The following is a 15,009-nucleotide window of genomic DNA, read 5'->3' as shown; positions in this document are numbered from 1 at the left end:
AATGCGATTATAGGTTCTATCTGCACCTCAATTGGATGCTAACCCTGACTATGTATCAATCTAATCAGATCGGATCAACATAATCCTTATAAATTTACTCATTATTCTTCCTTTTCATTAAAAAAGGGCTTACTGTCATGCCCATTGGGTCCACTTCCTCCCTTTCCCCTGCCCCGCCCCAAATCCCTCTATATCAACAGCCTAGAATACTTTTAATGAAATATTCCATATTTTCTTTATTCCCCATAAATTCCATACCTCATATTCAAAGCTTGCACTATCTATTGAAAGAATTCCAAATCAACTTCTTATCCTCCTTCCATCATGCACATAGTGCCCCCTCCCCCATTTTGCTCTCTACCCCAAGCTAGGGGCAAATTGTTGGAACAGTTAGTTGCAGACATTTTTTTAGAACCCCCGGATACTTCCTACCAGTACCACATAATCCATTGGCGTCTGATTTTGGTTTGTACTTGTAGGCATTCTGCTGCCATTGCAGTGCCCACTGAATTCATATCTAGCCCTGACAACATATGGAATAATCCCCAATCATATCCCACATAATCCTTATAAAGTCATTATTCTTCCTCACCGTGCACATAGAGGATGACTGTCATGATTATTGGAAAATTTGAAAACATGAACCCACCACTCCTCTCTCACTCTCTCTCTCTCTCTCTCTCTCTCTCTCTCTCTCTCTCTCTCTCCCTCTCTCTCTCAAACATTACCTACTAGTACATAATCATTCAAAGTCTGAACTTGGTTTTGCTCCGTCTACACAACAAACCCCCCCCCCCCCCCCCCCCCCCCCCCCCCCCTTCCCTTCTCTAAAGATGGCTTCGAAGTGGGATTGTTATATTCCTAAAATCTAATCGTCATTTTTAATCCCCAGATATATCTTATAATATAAGCTGGTTTTGCTCACTTCTGCAGTGGCTTGAAACATGGGCTCCAACTTCTGTAGTTGCTCGAACAGGGGCTCCACCAAGGGCCTGGGAGTGGGACAGTTATATTCTTATTTAATCTAACTGTCATTTTGTTTTAATCCCCAGACAGTCACATTCCCCCCAAACATAATCCTTCTCAGAGCCTCCCGTTTCTGTTCTGCTCTACTTCCAGTGTGCTAAGGCATGGTCTTGGGTCTTTGTGTTGGTGGGTCTTATGTCAGGAAACCATGAATGGACTAAGCTTGGGATCAGACTGGATTGGGCTGAAAGACAATACCTGGGATGGGATGATTGCTGTAGACTGATGTGATTAGGAGAAGAGAGACAGAGGAGAGGAGAAGGGAAGGGATATGAGGGAGAGACGGAGAGTGAGTGAAAGAGAAAGAGAAGAGAGAGAGAAGGGAGAGGAGAAGGGAAAAGAAAAGGTAAAAGATGAGGGAAAGAAGTGACAAGGGGAAGGAGATGAGGGGAAAGAGGGAGAAAAGGAGAGTGAGTGAAAGAGAAAGAGAAAGAGGAGAGACTGAGAGGAGGGGGAACATATAGATAAAAGGTTCAAGAGAATGGGGAAAGAGAGATGGAGGAGAGAGAGTAAAGTAGAAATAGTGAGAGTACAGGGGGAGAGAAGGAGAGACAGAGTAAAGAAGAGATAGTGAGAGTACATGGAGAGAGAAGAGAGAGAAAGAATGAAAAAAAAGAAGGAAGAAAAGAGAGAGGGGGAATGGTGTAGTGATGACTCCGAGAACATAGTTTACATTACAATATTAAGACTAGCGAGATTAAGGGGAGAAGAGAAAAGGGACATCACTCTGAAAGAACGAAACATAACCAAAGATAACAAAGCCTATTCTCTAGTGACATTGAATCATGAATAGACATTCGAAGTAAAGTCAATAAAGAGAGCCATGAGAGGGGACACATTAATCGAAAAAAGAAATTGACAAATGACACAGAATTGTAAAGAAGAATAGAGGGACAAAGAAAGGGATACAGATGTCTATGGAAGGATAGAGCAGGACAACATGTGAAGAGAGAGAGAGATAGAGATAGGGAGGGAGAGGGCGAGGGGGAGAGGGGAGAGGGAGAGAGGGGGGAAGGGGGAGAGAGGGGGAAGGGGAGAGAGAGAGGGGGAGGGAGAGAAAGGGGAGGGGAGGGTGAGAAAGGGGAGGGGATGGAGAGAAAGGGGAGGGGAGGGTGAGAAAGGGGAGGGGAGGGTGAGAAAGGGGAGGGGAGGGTGAGAAAGGGGAGGGGATGGAGAGAAAGGGGAGGGGAGGGTGAGAAAGGGGAGGGGAGGGTGAGAAAGGGGAGGGGAGGGGTGAGAAAGGGGAGGGGAGGGTGAGAAAGGGGAGGGGAGGGTGAGAAAGGGGAGGGGATGGAGAGAAAGGGGAGGGGAGGGTGAGAAAGGGGAGGGGAGGGTGAGAAAGGGAGGGGAGGGTGAGAAAGGGGAGGGGAGGGTGAGAAAGGGGAGGGGATGGAGAGAAAGGGGAGGGGAGGGTGAGAAAGGGGAGGGGAGGGTGAGGGAAAGGGCGAGAGAAGAACAGGATAGAGGGAGAGAAGGATGAGTATGGACAGAGATGGAGAAGCAAAGAGAGATAGAGGTCGAAGAGAGGTTTTGAGAGAAATGGAGAGTGAAAGAGAGAAGCAGATAAACAAAGCCAGACAGAGAAAATGAAAGAGAGACAGATGAGTGAGGAGAAGAGACAAGAGACAGACACATAGAGAGAGACAGACAGACAGATGGGGGAGGAGAGATGAGAAAGAGAGAGAGAGCGAGAGAGAGAGAGAGAGAGCCAGAGAGGGAGAGTATGAACATAGTAGGTCCATGAACAGAGGGAGAAAGGGAAAGAGAGGGAAGAAGGGAAAGAGAAAGAGAGAGAGAGAGAGAGAGATGGAGAAGACAGAGAAAGAGAGAGAGATGGAGAAGACAGAGAAAGAAAGCGAGAGAAGGGGAAAGAAACGACAGACAGCAGCTAGTGGGAAAAGACAGGGGACAGAAGTGAAGTTAGCGACAGGGTAGAATACAGCAAGACTTGGGACGGACCTCTAATACACCTGATCAAGAATTGAGTGAAGGGGTTATCCCAGGTGTTCAAGCGATAATACTCTAATTTGGGCACATTTCATTCTAGCCGATCATCATCATCTTCTGAAACGCGAGAGAAGGTGCTAAAAAGCAGTGCATCGGGTCTCTGTTTCCACTATCCCCTCTTGAACATCTCAAATATTTAGTCCTTCATATTTCCCTATACTCAATTACTCAATCAATGAAAAGGTGGTGCTGGAATACAGCACATGGTCCCTGTTTCTGCTATCATTTCTATCATTTTTAAGTCCAACTTAGAGAAGATTCAACCTAGGATCTTTGTGAAACACCCCCAGATGATTTAATATCAATATAAGGTTTTTCTTTTTCTTACCAGTGTTGAAGGACAAGCATTTAGCAGGGTACCCATGTGCTTTCTCCTGCCTGCTGTGGTAGATTCAAGCACCATCTATAACAAACAAACAGAAATAAAACATGTCATGATTTAATAACAATAACGATAATGAAACAATTATAGTAATGAACATAGCTGTCTCACATATACGACGCATTAAATCGCCAAAACAACAACTACTGGTGATCAGAAAAATTGGCAGCTTACTTTAGTCTGCCAATTTGTGTCTGAGGGAGATGGGTTAACCATAGACATTAAAACTGTTACAGGTAATTCTTAACTTTGGATGTGATATAAGAATTTTCAAACCAATAATAGTAATGACTAATAGTAATAGTAACACACATTAATCCATTCTATATTTGTAGCTCATTCATCACTCAAGCATTCCTGAGGTCAAACAAATGAGATATATAGTAATTAGTAAGTGTCAGAAAATTACCATTCACCTTCAGAATGCCTCTTTAGGTATCAAAAGGTTATTATATGTCTTAAAACCTTCTGCCACTAAGTTCCAATTTATATTCACCTCTCAATAATCACTCAACCATTCCCAAAGGCCAAAGCCAAATGAGAGGGATTGTGTAAGTATCTGGTGACGTCCTGACAGTGACTTTTTGCCTTCACTCAGCTTCAGAATGCCCCTTATTTCAGTAGTAAAAGGTTGCTCTATTCATAGCAAGAACATTCTGTTACAAAGTTCATATCCCATTTCATATTACTATAAAACTATTAGTATTGAACGGCAGTTACAGGTCTTAAAACCCTTCTGCTACTCAAGTTCATGTTTCATCTCATAATCATCACTTATCAGTCACACAACCCTTACCATACCCAAACTATTAAAGAAATTGAGTCACTATCAGAAAGTCACAATTCTTTTAGTGTCAAAACGTCACTAACTGCCTCTTTGCCATCATTATTCATTTTTTAGTATCACAAGGTAGCTAAACATATTAATGACCTTCTGTTACTAAACTTCATGTTCTATTTCATAATCATCGCTCATTATCAGTCATGCCTGCATTCCCGAGGCCAAAACGAGATGGATTGAGCAAGTTCCTGCATCATCAACCGGACAATTCAAGTAAAATTCAGGATGGATTCTGTGAATGATGCTGACATGCCCGCTGACGACCCACCTCCATCTGTCGCAGCCAATCAAGGCCTGCGATAACCCGAGTGACACGCCAGACTGATTCGGGGGTGCAGTCCATCAATAGGCCTGTCTTCATCAGCTTGAGAGTGCCAAATAGCCCGCTATTTCTGATTTGGGAAATAATCCCGAAGATACAAATCACGTCTTTATCAGCTTGAGATTCGACCTTGAGAAATTAGCTCGAGATATTTTGCTCAGCATTAGCGCATAGTGCGAGTCTTCGGTCTGGTGAAGATGCACAGGACAAATAGCTGGATATTTTGCCAAATAGTGGGATATTTTGCAAACTATCCCAAGATATCTTGGGATGACAATCCCGACCAAATATCCTGCTAATTGCTACTTGGGTCTGATGAAGACGCAAATTCGCTGGATAGTTTGCGATCGGGATAGTTCAAATAGCTGGATATTTGGCAATCTCGAGATAGTGAAGACACGCCAGACTGATTCGGGGGTGCAAGTCCATCAATGAGAAACAGATCGAGATTCAGGGTCGTTCTGTCATTATCATTGATCTAATTCTATCTTACACACCATCCCTCCATCCATCGGGACCCTGTTTCACCAAACTTGTTGTCAATAACAAGTTACAGTAACTGTTATAAGCTACTGAAATCCTTGCGTTTGATTGGCTGAGAGCAAATTTGTCAAAGAAATTTAGCGTTTGCTATTGATTTGAAGTTTTATGAAACAGGGCCCTACTTTTTGGGTACAAACAATTTTTATTCATTTGATAAGCATTTAAAAATATTGATCAAACAATATATATCACCTATATTTCGCTCGCATACCTCATTAATTGGATATGTGATAGTGGGAAATGTTTTTAATTACACTCTTTTCTATTTCTCTTCAGTTTTTACACCATCCTCCCTTGTAATCATAAATATTTCTCTGCTTTTGATTAATGACCCACCATCATGCTTTTAACTCTTTAACTCTCACTCTTTCCTCGTGCTATGTTTCATTCCTTTCTAAATTCTCCGCAAAATCCACATGGTTTCTCTTTCCGTCATTATCCCAACATCTTCTTGCACAGATCCATTCTAATTCCGGCCCAATATAACGCCTAATAACCGCACTCACTTATACCTCTTCATAATTCTCATTCCCAAATCATACACAACATTTCGTCGCTGTTTTCACGAAGTGACGGTAGTGAAAAAAAATTGCATTCACTTTGCGTTACGATTTTCCTCACTACCGTCACTTCGTGAAAACAAGGACGATTTGTATAAAAATCAAAATATACTTCAAACAAGGAGGCGTGCTTTGTGCCCACTTCAAGGAGAAAAAAAGAATCATCACAGATCTACTTCTCAAGTTTGACATGTTGAAAAAGTGTACACCATGCATGCTCGACCTAGTTTTAAAAGAAAGATGGACAAATACTCCAATTTCTGCCATAAATTATGAATTTTAGTCCATCTTGCTTTCTTACTATCTTACTTTCTCCCACTACATTGCATCGTTCCTTGTTGTCATCTCTTAATTCTCTACAAACTTCTATCTCTCTGTCATTATCCAAAACATCTCTTCGCACAGATCCATTCTAATTCCGACCCAATATCAAGCCTACTAACCCATTCCCATCCCCCGCCATAATCCTCATTTCCAAATCATATTCAACATTTGTATAAAAATATAAATCTACTTCAAACAGGGGGTGTGTCCCATCCCTACTTCAAGGAGAAGAAAAGAATCATCCCTGGATCTACCTCTCAAGTTTGAGATGTCGAGTACCAAAGCTCGACCCAGTTTTGAGGGACAGATGGAAGAAACCAGTAGCCTGGCTCCCAGACTTGGTTATTTATCCACTCTCTCAATGACAGTGTGTTTTGTGAAGTCTGCATTTATGAAGAATATTGTAGAACCGAAACGTTTGGGAGGTGTGAAATGAATTTCAGACTTCAGAATCATGAAATTTCCATGCCAAGTAATAATTGCATCAAAACTGACACAGCACTGCATTTTTTTAAAGTAATTTGTTGACCTAATTCATTGTCATTTACAAATTAATAACGTTATGTGTTTCATATTGCAAGAAGTTTCAGGGTTTAGTAAAACTGTATAAACTTTTACAGTATTGAACGTTTGCAAATCAAACAATTTCGGTCAGGATTTAGTGTCCATTCTCATAAATGGCCTGATACACTTTCTATTGGTAAAGATAAAAACTAATTTTGTCTGAAAGTCAAGACTACATGTAGCCTATATAGGATGGGAAAGGAGGTACACATACAGATTACAGTGTGAGATGCTGTGGTATATATAGGCCAAGTTGGGCCAGATTTAGGATGCAACAAATATTTGTCAATCAGGACCGTATCTGGGGCATGGTTAAGCCCAGGTCTTGTCTCTCGAGACTTGAAATGTTGTTTGATTGCCGGAGCAGCAGCGAGACATTGAACTCGCACACACACACAAAAAAACCTCTTGACGGAATAATGCACCGGTCTTGGAGGATTTCTTCCACAAATACAGTTGCGGTTTTCTTTTTCGACATGCTGGCTACTGAAGTGCTATGGCAAGAATCTAAAAGAGATGGTTTTTCTACATGATGAGCCTTTCACAGGGGAAGCTCAGAGGATGTGGGGCTGTAAATTTGTTAACCCAAGGTACCAGAGAGATTTTCTGGAACAGTGCCTCTTGTGCCCCTCTTATAAAATCAAGTTTGAAAAGTAAGCTTGACAAAAGGCCACCTTGCCAGACCCTGCAACATGACAAAGGTGACACTAACCTTGGGTTTGATATTAAGAGCAAGGAGTCTCACTCTCTCATCTCCCCGATAAGAGGGTCATTTGAAGAATATTTTTTGTTCTAAAACATATGCTTGAGGGGCAGTTTATGGTCAATTCTCTACATCAACCAAATTTCTTTCCAGCTTCAACTCTGTCCCTAACCCTAGCCCCAAAGTCAAGCTACATGTATAACCCAGATGCAATCCTAACCCTAACCCTACATCTGTGATGAAGTAAAGCCTGGAGAAAATTTCACCAGAGCAAATGACATCAGGTCGCCATTGGGGTCAACACTTAAAATGTATTTTAAGAAGAGGTCACTTGAAGGAAAGTTGCATAAACAAGGAAGACATTTCATATTTCTAAAGCAATTAGTTGTTTAATGTGATGGTCAATGTGACTTTGTACTGAGCCACAGCATTCAAAGACCATAGTCTTACTTACTATCCAGCCTTACAACTTACGGCAGTCACTACAAACTCATTTATCAAGTACTTGAGTAGAAGAAAGTACCAGAAAGTCCATCCCTAGATTCTTTCAAATCAAATCTTGATTTGTACTGGTCACTGAAGAAGGACAAGTTTAATCCTGATGGATTATTCAACTGTCCATGTTCATCCATAACTGCACAGCGCCGAATTCAAGAGTAACCCACTAGCGGACACCAAAGGGCAAATAAGTCTTGTATAACTTTATGCCTACTTCCAAGGTATGAAATGAAGTTTTCCATGCATCAGGGCTTCCTAGTCTTACAGGTAGACTAACCCAGGCCAGGCAGGAGAGAGAGAGAGAGAGAGAGAGGAAATAGAGAAGTAATGAACTCAGTGCGACCTTGACAGTGAGGTCACGGGTTCTAGCTACCTGAAGTCTGGCAATCCCTGGGATTAGGTCTGGATCCCATTATGGGGATTAGGCAGGACCAGAACACCAACATAGAGAGAGAGAGAGAGAGAGATGGAAGATAGCCCATTCAGACTAGAGCAAACTGCTTATGAACACGTTTCAAGAAACGTTGTGTTAAAAATAATATAGAGTGAAAAGTGCATACAGAATAGACAACATTTTACTTCGAAAAGTCATATACAGAAACTATTTTCAAGAGGTCAGTTGACACGACAGCTAGCAAATCATCAGTGAACGCTCAGGATAAGCCCCGCCCAGTTATATGATTTTCGTCTGATACAATGTTCTGAATAGAGGACATTTATACGAAGCGCGTTTCAAGAAACGTTGTACATGTATAAAGAATAATATAGAGAAAAGTGCATATGGCATAGACAAAATCATACTAAGAAATATCAAATACTGGTAAAGAAACTATTTTTGAAGAGGTCAGGTGACATGACAGCTAGCCAATCATTAGTGCATGCTCATGATATTAAGCCCCGCAAAGTTATATACGATTTTCGTCTGATACGATGTTCTGACTAGAACGGGACCGTGATGCTTTATTGAGCCTTTGTTCTAAACAATGTTCCAACTTGCGTTCGTTATACTTATACAATTTTATACGAAACATTCAGATTATCGTATAGCAATACGATTTATCATGATAGTCTGAAAGGGAGGTTGAGGGCTTCTCCACATGTCACTGGTCCATCAAAGCAAGGAGATCTCTCTGATCAAAGCAACTCTTCATCTTGTACTATTGTAGGAAAAGGTTTGCTTCTTTCCCTTGGCATGGCTGCCAGATGGAGGAAGCCACAGCCCCACCCCTCTACCCCCTTCATCTTTCAAAGAAAATGACAGATGCAGATTTATCAAAATACATGAATGGAAAAACTATGATCAAAATAATGTTTGAAACTCACCTCCAAAGGGGTTTACTGTTATCAGGTGGGTTTTGGTATGGGTTTTTTCTTTTCGTTTTTTTTTTTTCTTCATTCGGTCTTTTCCATTAAAGACTTTCTTAACTTTTGGACAAGGTGGGTTCTTATTTTCATCCTTCCAAGTTCAACACAGTATAAAGGGAAAGGAAAGGGGTGCAAGGAGCTAGCTACATCTGGTATATGTGATGTGGGGTTGCAGTGTCTTTAAAAGAGTTACCGGTACCCAAAAAACATTTTCATAACAGCAGGCAAATTACAAAAGAAATTGGGCAAGCACTAAATTATTGTGCAACTGATAAGTAAACAAATTGTCAGATCTTGTCATCATGCCAAATTGATACATTCAATGATTTGTTTGCCAAACGTAATTGCCAATTACGTTTTAGGTAATCTTTAGGTTAGAAAAAAAATTGCAATAGAGATCACAGATCAAAACATTTTTGTTAAATTGGAGGTCAAAAGGTTCTTAAAATCCCAAAGAATCCAAACAATCATATTAGATAATGTTGAAACCGAATGCTACAATGTAGAATGCTTACCCTGTATTGAAGAACAATCCTTTTTGATACATTCTATGTAGCAATTGGTTGTTACTTCATCATTAACTAAGAAGGTGATCATCTCCATTAATTTAATCTGGAAAAACACATTTTGCAATGGAAAACTGCCTGCTATAATTGGTCTGTTGGTATCATAGGAGTTGTTATGAGGCTCTACAAGGCTTTGCACATCATGCATCATAATTCATATTTCAAAAATATGATTTATTTGGATTATATTGCCTTCTTTTAATAAATTATGGTTTATAAACAAAACATCTCTATCGGCATCCAGTAGAAGTGGACAGCTGGTGTACCACAAGGATCTATCTTGGGCCCCTTACTCTTTTAAACATTTGATTAAATCTTGCAGATCTTTTAATATTTGGGCAAATAACCTTCAGGTCTATCCAAATGTTAAAAAAAGATCACACAAACTTACATTTCTGCTTAAAATATTATTGCAGTCTCCTAACTCATACATCACATTTTGGGGGAACCTAAAAAGTAGCATATATCACACAGAGTAGCAAACATGCTTTGTCAGAAAGGTAAAACTGGGCAATATAAATGTCAAAATCGTTAACGTCCATGATGATTGTAATTCAAATAGTCCAACCTATTGCAGCGGTGTCTATGCCATTTCTCTGACAGAAGCTAATATATTTCCTGCCGAGAGAGAACTATTGTTTAGTGAAGTCCAAATGGGGGACTAATTATTTGCCGTCTGCATAATGAAAGATACACTTTATCTAACCATTTTGACAAATAGGAGGACTCCATTTAGAGGAAGCTGTCTAATGAAGTCATCTTCAAACAACAATCTCTCTCTCTCTCTCTCTCTCTCTCTTTCTCTCGTTCTCTCTCTCGTTCTCTCTCTCATTCCCTCTCATTTTCATGAAATCATCTTCACGAAATCATCTTCACATGACAAAATTCTCTCTCACCCTCTCTCTCTCTCTCCCTCTCTACATGCCTCTTTCTCTCTCTCCCTCTCTACATGCCTCGTTCTCCATCTCTCTTGCTATCTCTGTTTAAAATAAAGCAATAACATCTTCTTCATGACTTTTGTGATTATTTTTGTCCCCCCCCCCCCCCTCTCTCTCTCCCCACATGGTCAAATGAAGTCATCTTAAAAAAAAACAATCCTCTCTCTTATCTCTCTCTTTCTCGTTTTTGTGTTCGTCTTTCTGTCTTATCAAGTCATTTTAGCAAAACAATTTCTCTATTTCTCTCTCTATCTCTCTCTGTTCTCTCGCTGTCTCTGTCTTTCTCTCTATCTAATGAAGTCATCTTCACACACCAATTCTCTCTCTCCTTCCCTCTCCGTCTCATCCTATCTCTCCATTGATGAGTCGAATGACAGGAGAGGACGTTTGATGTGTGCAGCCAGGCGCGCGGACAATAATGAGTCCCAACTCAGACCAGCTTAAAATGGCAAGAGGGGAAAACAAGCTGGCATGACGAATCCCGCAACAAATGAAAGAAGTTGGGGCGGAGAGACAATCATCAAACTGACCAGATAGCACAAAGCATTCTTAGAAGAATGGAATGGCCTTCCTGAAAGGACTATACAAGATTAAAGAAGCAGGAGAGAGGGAGAGAGAGAGAGAAGGAGAAGGATGAGGAGAAAACATAACAGCTTGGTCGTCTCTAAGAGATAAGTACACATTGGAGTTTGGGTACTAATGGATGCTTAATGGAAAGTTGCACGCTAAAACAACATGGGGCTTTATTGTTGGAGGTGTGTTACGCAATCACGTCCACTGTCCATACCCTAACCCCGGACTGTGAATACAGGCAAACCTTGGCGATGCCATGCACTCACTGGGATAGGAGTCAATCCCTCTATGAAAAGCTCAAGTGGGCTTCCTTGCTTGCAGGCTTTCAAAAGGAAAAGATGGAGTGGACATTTGAAGTAGCGGACGAAGAGGAAGAAGAAAAAAGAAAAGAATGGAGTAGATTGGTCTAGGAACCTTCAACACTGCATAGAGTGCCTCCTCATTATTGAATATTGACAAGCCCCCTCGGACAATAGGGAGTCTGGTCAGAGGGGTACACAAAAGCACCCCTCGTCCTTTCAGAAGGGGGTAATATATTGAACCAGGGGGGAAGGTGAACAATGGGGATGCCTTAATGGACCAAGACTTTCTTTCTTTCTTAGCTTTTTTCCTAGCAATCGCCAATCCTCTCCCCACTTCCCCTATTGAAAAGTAGAACCCTCTACTGACAAATTGGTGGTAAGCAATAAATTTGATTTATTGGTAGTAAGCCGGGGCTTGGGACTCTAACCTGCACAATAGCAGGGGAGAGGGTACAAGGTATTGAATCAACTGCTGTATTGATTATGTCTGTTGTTGAAGGTAAAATAAGATGAATACATTAATGTGTACCAGGGTAGCTGTAACTATAAGGTAATGTTCTTCATGTTCCACATGGCCCTTAATAAAGTATACCATGCAATGTATAGCTCCACATGTCCCTTCCCCTACATGAAAATACATTTCTTTCAACATAAGCTCTCTGTCTATTTTCTACTATAATTTTTTTTAAACATTTCTTCTACAGGGGCTATTTCATAATTGGCCTAAAATGTTTCCACATTTTCTGTTTTTAGAGCATTCTACAGCTAAAGTCCACTCTACCAATGTGTCATCCATCCTATGTCTTTTCAAATGCCTACATACCATAAAAAAGGTGACAGGAAAATCATGTGTAAAGTAACAACAATTAGAAAATTGCTTTGTCAAATTTTCTTTTCCACAAATTGTATCCTAAACAATAAAATAAAAGATATGAAAGGGTCTGTATTATTCCTGGGGGTAAATTATGACAAAAATGCTTTTTAAGATTTTGTCCCTATTCATCCCCATTTCATGATGCATATTCTTAATCTATTTGAACTACAGATAAATGTATGAAGCATGTAACCATATATACACAGATTTTATGATTCTGACAGATGAAAGACGCCAAATAACTCATGACATTATAACAAATCCTTTTCCCCCTTTTTTTCTTTCTTCTTCTTATTGAACTGCTGTCTATTTTGGCACGATCACTATTCTTTCCTTTACTTCATTTGGCAACCTAACTTCATTTCTCCATCTAACAATGCAGAATTCCTATTATCTTCTCTGCATAAAAGAATACCTAGCTTTAATACAGACAGACAATCAGGAATGTTCTCTAAAGAAAATTGAAGGTCAGCTGGAACATTCAGTCAAGATACACATTATCCGTGGAATAAAGAGGATTAAAAGTACAAGTAAACCCAACATGGCTGATGATGATGCTGATGATATACAGACATTAATCCAAATACATTATAAAGAGATTAACTCATACTTTGATGAGGTTATAATTCAATGCCTGCATGAAGCCATGTTAGTTAGTCTCCATGTCGATATCTCTGATAAATTGATTAGGTAATCTGTACGAGGTCAAACTTCTATATGAATGCTGACATTACTTTTCTAGATATATGCCCTTGGTTTTCTTTTGACTTTACTAAGAACTGCATGATAATCTTGCAATTAATCAAGCTTTATGACCTAAAATATATCTCAAAGAAAATAAAGAAAATATACCTTAAATTGCACACAATCTTTAATACACATGAAGATTTTAAGTCCTGTTATTTTGTTCATGATTATGTGATGTTATGTCTCAAAATGTTAGGCACGTGTATCTTCATCCTATCTCAATTGTGTGACTTATTTCTTTGATGTAGAGTATACACCAAAGATATGAAATGTCAATATTATCTCTCACTTTCAGAATATATTGAGCTAAAGAAGTGTAAGTTAATATGTCATCTAACTGAGTGAAGATAGATGGATAGATAGAGAGAAAGATGGAGGGGGGAAAAAAATTGTAGTGAACAATTGGCTGCAGTTAAACTAGATGGAATTCGACTGCGCGCAGTCGAAAATGATGCCTCCGTCATAGAGCAATTTTACAAACCGAAACGGAAGAAATTTTTCAAATTCAAGTTCAATTGTAATCCATTAACATGTTCTCAGAATATCGTGATTACAAGCAATTTCTCATAAACATATATGACCCTTTGATCTTTGTCCTCATGACCCTAAAATCTACTCAGTTCATTGGCTCTGCAAGATTTCCTGAGTTAAATAGTAATCCATCTGTCAGTTCTAATGAGAATGCGTCCACAAGCTATTTTTGCATACATAATGAGCCCATGACCTTTGATCTTATGAACCATTCATTGGCTCTGCAAGATACATAAATGATCTAAGTTTGGCAGGAATCCATCAATCTGTTCTAATGATAATACGATCACAAGCTATTTTTGCATACATAATGAGCCGCATGACCTTGACCTTTACCTCATGACCCCAAAATCTAATCAGTTCATCAGCTCTGCAAGTAACATACATGACCAAAGTTTGGCAGGAATCCATCAATCGGTTGTTCAGATAACGCGATCACGAGCTGTTTTTGCATACATAATGTGCGCTGTGACCTTTGACCTCGTGACCCCAAAATCTAATCAGTTCATTGGCTTTGCAAGATACATACATGACCAAAGTTTGGCAGGAATCCATCAATCGGTTCTTCAGATAACGCGATCACAAGCTGTTTTTGCATACATAATGAGCCCTGTGACCTTTGACCTTTGACCTTGTGACCCCAAATTCTAATCAGTTCATCAGCTCTGCAAGATACATACATGACCAAAGTTTGGCAGGAATCCATCAATCGGTTGTTCAGATAACGCGATCACAAGCTGTTTTTGCATACATAATGAGCCCTGTGACCTTTGACCTTTGACCTACGTGCTCCAAAATGTATTCAGATTGTTTTCCTATAGTGATACACACTATCACTAAGTTTGAAGTTTAAATCTCCAGTGGTTCTTGAGATATCATGAAAACAATCTCAATGTATGGAATTTCATAAGTTGACCTCTGTGACCCTTGACCTTTGACATACGTGCTCCAAAATCTAATCAGATCGTCTTCCTATGGTGATACATACTATCCTTAAGTTTTAAGTTTAAATCTCAAATGGTTCTTGAGATATCGCGCTAACAAACTCAATACAAGGAATTTCATAAGTTGACCTCTGTGACCTGTGACCTTTGACCTACGTACTCCAAAATCTAATCAGATCGTCTTCCTATGGTGATAAATACTATTCCCGAGTCTTAAGTTTAAATCTTAAATGGTTCTTGAGATATTGTGATAACGGTCAAACGGGACGGACGGACGGACGTACGGACGGACGGACGGACGTACGGACGGACGTACGGACGTACGGACGGACGTACGGACGGACAACCCGAAAACATGATGCCTCCGGCACCACCTTCGGTGGCGGAGGCATAAAAAAC

The 15,009-nt window shown here is 40.1% G+C and overlaps 1 long non-coding RNA gene across 1 annotated transcript in view; it reads right to left on the bottom strand.

The window, feature by feature from the left end:
* Nucleotides 1-3,335: 3,335 nt before the first annotated feature.
* Nucleotides 3,336-15,009, bottom strand: part of LOC115927526 — a 34,935-nt gene continuing 23,261 nt past the window's right edge. Inside the window, exon 3 of the long non-coding RNA XR_004065703.1 lies at nt 3,336-3,436. This is a non-coding gene — a long non-coding RNA (uncharacterized LOC115927526). The remainder of the gene's footprint in view (nt 3,437-15,009) is intronic.

The sequence above is a fragment of the Strongylocentrotus purpuratus genome, unplaced genomic scaffold (assembly GCF_000002235.5).
Source record: "Strongylocentrotus purpuratus isolate Spur 01 unplaced genomic scaffold, Spur_5.0 spur5_contig_848, whole genome shotgun sequence".
Taxonomy (NCBI): domain Eukaryota; kingdom Metazoa; phylum Echinodermata; class Echinoidea; order Camarodonta; family Strongylocentrotidae; genus Strongylocentrotus; species Strongylocentrotus purpuratus.
This window is presented reverse-complemented; position numbering and strand designations above follow the sequence as displayed.